Genomic DNA, 8196 nt, shown 5'->3' with positions numbered 1-8196 from the left:
ACCTTGGGAGTGCTCCTCGACCCAGAGCTTTCACTGGAAGCTCAGGTGACAGCGGTGGTGAGGAGCGCTTTCTTTCAGCTTCGGCTGATCCATCAGCTGCGCCCCTACCTGGAGTATGACTGCCTGGAGACAGTGACACACGCGTTGGTGACTTCCCGACTTGACTTCTGTAACGTGCTCTACGTGGGGCTACCCTTGAAGACGGTCTGGATACTTCAATTGGTTCAAAATAGAGCTGCCAGGCTGCTGACGGGGATTGGGCATTATGTTCACATGACTCCAGTCCTCCGTCAGCTTCACTGGCTTCCCATTGAAGTCTGGGCCCAATTCAAGGTGTTGGTGATGACCTATAAAGCCCTAAACGGCTTGGGTCCTGCTTACCTGAAGGAGTGCTTACGTCCATATATGCCCGCCCACCCCTTGAGATCTGCGGGAGAGGCCCTTCTCTGGGAACCCTCCGTGAAGGAAATTAGGAGGATAAGTACCTGGAGGAGGGCTTTCTCTGCGGTGGTGCCCAATCTATGGAATGCGCTCCCCAGAGAGGTCCGCCTGGCGCCGTCGTTATTTGTTTTTCGGCCCCAGGTGAAGACCTTTTTATTCAAATGTCATTTTAATTGTTAATAGCATTTATTTATTTTAATTTTTGGCCAGGGCGACTTAATTTATACTGTTAATTTATATTATTTAGTGAGTTTGTGATGGTTGTGAGCCGCCCCGAGGCTTCGGCGAATGGGGCAGCATATAAATCTCCTAAATAAATAAAATAAATAATAATAAATATGGTTCAAGTAATGTATAACATGTTTTGTCAGTTCAAACAAGATATAGTAGGCTTCTTCTGCCAAAGTTTTCTTTGTCATGTTTCTACCTCCTTTCTATATGTTTTTTTAAACCCACCTGCTTTGGTAATATTTGCTTTCCGACCATGACACTCTATACTGATGCCTCCCTGACTGGATGGGGTGCCCACTGTGCCGAAGTCATTTCCTTTACTTCCAAGTCAGGAGAGAAACATTCCAGTTTTCTGTTTTTAACATTGCTGTCTCTACTGGCCCCAGGGTTTTTATTTATTTATTTTAAACATTTGTATGCTGCCCAGTTGTGCCACATTTGTTTTCATGCAGTGTAAGGCCATGGTGTGTGCTCACCTACATCAGTGGGGAGTCCAGGTATACCCATACTTGGATGACTGGTTGTTGGTAGCTCCAACCAGAATGGAACTGCTTGCAGTGATTCACATCATGTGCAATCTGCTGGACAAACTAGGATTTGTATAAACTCAGAAAAATCTGTTCTTTCCTATTTTCATTGGGGCATGCATAGACTCCACCAAAGTGGCAGCATATCTCCCAGACTCCAGGGCAGTAGCATTGATTGAGACAGTCTCCCAGCTATAGCAGCAACGTGTAGTTTTAGCTCTCCAGTTTCAGCAGCTTGTTGGTCTCCTGGCTGTGACTGTGTCATTTCCCTTGTCCAGGTTCCAGTCACAACTACTCCATCTGAGGTTTTTCCACTCTTTCGACCCGGCAATCGACCATCCAGAGAAGCATTTCTGGATGCCCACCATCATCTGCTCCAGCCTTTCCTGGTGGACCCAGAGTATCAACCTATCCAAGGAAAGGTCATTCCTCAGTCCAGAGCTGCAATTTATGGTAATAATAGATGCCTCATTGCTAGGATAGGGATCCCATTGTGGCTTCCTCTGAATTCAAGGAATGTGGAAAGAGCCAGAAGCCCACAGGCAATAGTTATATTTAGAGCTGCTTGCTGTATGAAAGGCTTTTACTGTGTTCCAAACTTTTCTGTGATGACATCACATACAACTTGTGATGGACAATACAAGAGTGGTGTTCTGTATCAACAAGTAGGGATGTACCAGGTTGATTTCATTAACATGGCTTGCCACTCGAATCTGGGACTAATGCGTCAACTGATGCATCACCTTGACAGCCAATCACATGGCTGGGACCAAAAACAACCTAATGAACTTTCTCAGCAGGCAGTATCTAGATATTCACAAGTGGCAGATGAAATCAGAGACCCTAGACAAGATCTTGAGAGAGAGAGAGAGAGAGAGAGAGAGAGAGAGAGAGAGAGAGATATTGAGATTCCCATTAGTGGATCTCTTTGCCACTCAGAATACTGTGTGCCAAAGCTTCTGCTCTCAGTCAAGAGAGGGCAGGTGCTCTCTGGAAAATGTGTTCCTACTACTTTGGACAGGGACATTGTTCTACCTCCCCTGCCCCCATCCCCTCTGATAATGTGGGTACTGGGGAAGGTTCAGCAGGATGCCATGGACTGCATCATGGTTACCCCACTGCTGGCCAAGGCAATCTTGGTTCACTCGGCTCCTGTTGGTACCAGACCTGATCTCACAAGGGGGAATACTGAATCCAGATATCCAAACCCTTTATTTGATGGCATACATGATCCATCTCTAGGGCACACAGAGTCTCTCCACAAGTAACCAAACACCATCCTAGAGGTGGCTCCGAAGCTGACCACTTGGAAATCCTATGAGGCAAAGTAGAAAGGCTTTTTGACATTCATGGATACTCAAGGCTTTGATCCCAAGAGATCCAAATAGATAGAAAAGAATTTGCTCTGTCTCATCACCCTCTTTTAACACTGCTCCATGGGATCATCCCTCTGAGTTCACCTAGCAGATATCTCTACCTTGCATTACAGGATTGAGGGCAAATAGGTTTTTTCATACTCATTGAGTAGGCAGCTCCTGAAGGGACTAAAAACATCCTGCCACCTACTTGGGCAACACCATATCTTGCAGCTTGTCAGTGGTACTGTATGCCTTAACCAGAAAGCCATTCAAGCCTCTGGTGACAGTCAGCCTCCACCTTCTGTTGTAGAAGGTGGCATTCCTGGTGGCAATCATGCCCACTTAACAATCTAGCAAACAATCTGCATACCTTGTCTTCCATAGTGGCAAGGTGGTACATTGTCCGGATTCCTCATTCCTACCCAAAGTCACATCTCTATTTTATTTGAATATCACCATCCAGCCCAGTGGAGTCTACTCTTCATACCAGGAAGTGCATAAAGCACTGGTGTCCTGTTGCTCCAAAACTGAGTCCTGTCAGTCCTCCAAACTTTTTGTTTGCTATAGAGGAAGGCAAAAGTTCAGCCCCTTTTGCCACAGAGACTTTTGGGCTGGGTTGTATCAACAATCACACTGGCTTGTGAGCTAGCAGGACTGAAACTCCCAGTGCAACCTAAAGCACACTCAATCTGAGCTATGGCAGCTTCAACAGCACTACACGCAGGTATTGCATTACCAAACCTCTGCAAAGCGGTAACTTGGTTACCTTGATCCACCTTTGCCAAACTTCATTGCCTTGATGTTCAAGCCAGAGCAGATTGTGCTTTCGGAAGGGCAGTTCTGTCGGCAATTCTCAGATGATGGCAGTGCCCCCGCAGCCTTGATATGGGTAAAATTGCTAGTTGCTCAAATGTGTGATGCAGAGAGACAATAAAGAAAGGCAATTTGCTTACCTCTAACTGGCATTCTTTAAGTGGTTTCTGTGCATTCACACAGGCCCACCCCTACCCACTGGGTGTCATGAGTGACTTAGCTATCTGTGTTTATGCCTTTTGTTCCTGTCCCCCCCTCCTTAATTGGGATATGGAAGTACTTTGCTTAATGTGGAGTTAGTACTGCTGTTCTCTCAATACTGCCCCTTGTGGTACTGCTTGCTAATGCAGGATAGTACTGCTTTGTAGAACACAGGGCTGGTACTATTCTTGTAGTGAGCTAGGTGTTCCCTCCCCAGCAAGACAGACTCTCCAGCATCTCTTGAAAGCATCTTTATTCTACATAGAAGTCTTTAACCATACACAAGTCTCTGAGCATACACAAAACAAAATGTTGAACCCTTTTTGCCCCTGCCTTTACCCAAAGCTTTGTTTTTGCATCCTTCTGGTCCTGTCTTGGGAAGGAGAGGTGCTGTGGAACTGGGCACACCTGTGTTCTTCACTCTGAGCCCCCAGTTGGGCCACTCTGCAGATGTGGTGACAGACCATTGGGCTGATTTCTTCAGGAGGCTGGAGTTCTTCATCCGAGAGACTCCCCATCTTCAAATTCTCTCCATCAGGTTGCTGTTGTTGTTGTTCTTTTTCTTCATTCCCACAGGCAGGTGGACTGAGCCCCACAGCTGTCCTTGAAATAATTTCTTGAGAAGGCACAGATGGGTACTGAGAAACTGGGTCTGCAGATGTAGGCCTGTCTGTTACAACAATTCTGTTATCAGAGTTCGAGCTCTCAGCCCTGCCTAGGTCAGCCAATTCCCCATCATCCATAGATTCAGAGCTGTCAGTCCTGCCAAAATGGTCGGCTTTTCATGTGTGCTTGGGAATCTTGCCAGAATGTGCATGCATGACATCTCTTCCTTCCTTGGTCCTGAGGTCACTGGGCAGTCTTGTTGGAACTGAGGGTAATGGTGGGAGCCCCTCCCTTTTATATGGATGCTGGAAGAGTAGGGTGTCTATCAAAAGGCTCTCATCTGTTAAATCTTCCTAATCACAAGCTCCACAAAGGTGCAGAGCCCCATCTGACTGAATGCACAAGAGACCACTCGAATGGCAGTTACAGGTAAGAAACTTGCCTTGCCATGCCATCTACCTGTGATTTTTATGCATAATTCAAAATGAAACTTTGCCCAAGGCAGGCCTTACTGTTAGGAAGAATGAAGTGCCGCCTACCTCAACCAGATGAATTTAGTGTCAGGAAATTGATAGCAAATTGTTAGCAGTCAGAGGAGAGATGCTGTGGGACATCTTATCTCAGGTACCAAAATAACTTGGAGTGTTTCCAGGTAGAAAGCTCTGAGTGCTAAGAATCAAAAGGCATTGTGCACTTATTCCATCATTCTCTCTCTGTTGTTGTCAAGTCATCTCTGACTTATGATACCCTAGGAATGAATATCCTACAAAATGTCCTCTCCTTGACAGCCCTGCTTCGCTCTTGTAAACTCAAGGCTGTGGCTTTTTTATGGAGTCAATCTATCTCATATTTGGTCTTCTGCTTCTACTTCTTCCCTAGCATGATTCTTCTTCAGCAAGTCTTGCCTACTCATGGTGTACCTGAAATGCCACAACTTCAGTTTTGTCATTTTTGCTTCCAGAGCAAGTTCTGGCTTGATTTGCTGTAGGACTTTCTTTCCTCTTCCTCAGAGTTCTTGCTTTTTTTTTTTTTTTTTTTGAGGATGCATGAAACTTCTTCTTGCAGCACCACTGAAACATTTATCTCCCCAACAAGAATGTATCATAGGTTAGCACACATTGAAATATGTACCACAGGAAAAAGCAATGTATAAATAATATGAAGGAATCTAATGGCATAAATAGCATGAGAACAATGGTTTTCGATGAATGCCACATGGCATGCCAGTGAGTTGGCATTAAAATGCCAGTAAATATGCTTAATGTAGATTGATCCCTGGTCAGTGGATGTTACTACATACCAGCATTAGCATTCATGTTCTGTTAAAAATGAGAAAATTATTTTCTTACTTCCTCTAGTAACACAGTTTTGTTATAATTCAAGGTATTTTTGCTTAATATGATAGTATTGAAATAGTTTATTCATTCCAGCAGTGACTGCTTTTCAGCATTTTTCAGCACTTCTCACTAGGAATCCGAGAAAATTAAGATTAAAACATCTGGTTAATATAATTTATGTGGATGAATGAAGATAGAATCAAACTTGTTCCTAAAAGCTTGTTTCTTCCAATCCCTTTGTTTAATAATCAGTGAATATTCAGAATGCTCCAATATTTGTCAAAGGTTTACCTAATGTTTAGTATCTGAAGACTTGAAAACAGTCACACATATAAGAGTAGTCAGGCTTACATCTGGGTGTATGTATAGGGACACTGGCGGGGAACTTTATTCCTGCTCGTACACTTTAAGAAGCATGGACTAGCACGACCATGTGGAAAACAGCAGCAGCTAATATAGTTCCTTTTAGAATGGCAAGTATAGATTTATTTTTGAAAAACAAGATATTTAGGGCTCCCAAAAGAAGAGGAATGAGGAGTGGGAAGACAGGGTAAAAAGGACACAATCTCTCACTGAGCCTGTCTGTCAGTCACAGGGGGATGTTATCTGGGGCATCTCATAAACCATCCCAATTAGCCATGGCTTAATGAAGCCATCAGGGCTTACTGTGCTCTCTGAACCCAGACAAAAATATAAGCCATGATCAAGTCAAAAAACTAGAAAGCCTCTTGACAAGAATGACAGAAAGGTTTCCCACTCTAGCCAAAGGGCCAGCAGGCAACCACTTTTCCAGGGCATCCCAAAGTGCCGTAGCAGCAAACTGGGAACATCTGCGAAAGCCCCTCCCCCTGACTCCTAGCAGCAGGGAGACATTTCAAAACTAGGGGAAACCCACATGTTGGGAGGCAGGCTTGTCCTTTTAAACCACAAGTCTTGTGACCCCCACAATGGAGTTTCTGTCAGATTTTGCCATTTTCCAAGATGGTATTCACTCAGGGATACAGTGTGGCTTCCAAGCACTTCCTTAAAATGTCCTGGAGATGTTTACATGGGGAGAGAATTGAGAGGTTATGCCCCCAAACACCCTTTTTTACAGGAACCTGGTGGGGGGGGGGTTCAAGGAGCCTTTGTGCCTCTTTGTTATTCACTCTTGGGAAAGTGTGGGCAGCCCAGGGCCACATGAATACCCCCCTGACGATTCTCTTATGAAATGCTTTCCGCACCCATTGCAGGAGAATGGTGGAGTCTACATGAAATGCTCTTTATCCTAGTGGGGAAGCCATAGGGGTTTAGAGTGACTTGGGGAGATGATCTCATGAGGAAAGGGATCTAGTGAGAAAAGAGAACAAAGCAAATTGGGCAGGGCAGATTAATGCAGTGGGTCCCTAGGATGTGTACTGGCTGAATGGGAGGGAAGTGCCTGGTGGCTGAGTACAGCAAGCACCCCCACTTTACAGTGCCTATCTCAGCCAACTTGACAGAACACTTTTGTGATTGCAAAAAAGCTTCTTTTAAAAAGCAAAGTAATACCACAGGAAGACCAAAATTGCTCATGGACGCACGGAATGGGAGAAAAACTGACGCTTCTGAAGTGTTCCCTGGAATACTTGCAGGAAAGCTGAGAGGGAGGGAGCACCTTACTCACAATGTACTCAGTTGTTTTAGGTAAGGCACACTGTATGACTTGCTCCACAAGGTACCTTATCATGTCATTCCAGCCCACCCATTTTCTATTTGAGATTCTTTAAAAAAAATATGGCTGGCTTATCAAAAGAAGACATCTCAGCACAAAGAAAAATGGAAGCAGAATGTTGGAAATCTGTAGTATATTTGGTTATGTGCAGGTTCAGCAGAGGTGGATTTATTTAAGAAGCTGTTGCTTGCACTTGAAATACTAATTTTGAACTTTGTATTTGCCAGAGTTGGAATCTTGTAAAAATTTAGACCAGCTGCCATTTTGGCCATGCCTGCTGCCTTCTTGTTCTTAAAATCTCCAACACAAGAGCTTAGTCGCTATGGTTACCAGGGCTTCTCCCAGCCAGAGGACAATGGAAAGCAATGGGTTTCAATTTTCATTTAAGAAGTAGCTCAAATAGTTGTTCTTCCTTCTGTTCCAAAGGAAAAAAAATCCCCTTAAAAACAGAGGCTTATTCTTCTCTCCTTTACTTTAAATTCACACAGAGGCTTTTTAACAAAGGGTAAAAAGGTTTATTTACTCACAAACATCCTTATGTATCTTATGTGAAGGAAAGATGTTGGTATGTCCATGCAGAATATCTTATTGCACATTGTTAGCTGATTAGCTTAGACGATGCTCTTTCTCTGGAGTGGGGGGGAAGTGGGCAAAACGGTCATGTGACTTTTGCTTTTCCAGATGAAGTGGGAGGAGCAAAGGGGCAGGAAATCCATAGATCAGGGGTCCTCAAACTTTTTCATCAGGGGGCCAGTTGAAAGGTGCTGGGCACGGGGCCGGAAAGGTGGTGCTGGCGAAGTGCGCAGGCTGGCGCGGGAGTGGGTGCATGGGCGGGTGGGCGTGATGAGGGGAGGGGGAGATGAAGCAAGGTGGGGGCGGGCATGCGCCGCGATGTAGCGGCGGGCACGTGATGCAGCAGCTTGCTTGCTTGGAGATCGTTTTCTCTGAGGGAGCAAGCTGTTGATGTCCCTGCTAGCCAGGTGACTTAC

The sequence above is a fragment of the Varanus komodoensis genome, unplaced genomic scaffold, assembly GCF_004798865.1.
Source record: "Varanus komodoensis strain SLA01 unplaced genomic scaffold, ASM479886v1 scaffold51, whole genome shotgun sequence".
Taxonomy (NCBI): Eukaryota; Metazoa; Chordata; class Lepidosauria; order Squamata; family Varanidae; genus Varanus; species Varanus komodoensis.
Note: the sequence above shows the minus strand (reverse complement) of the source record.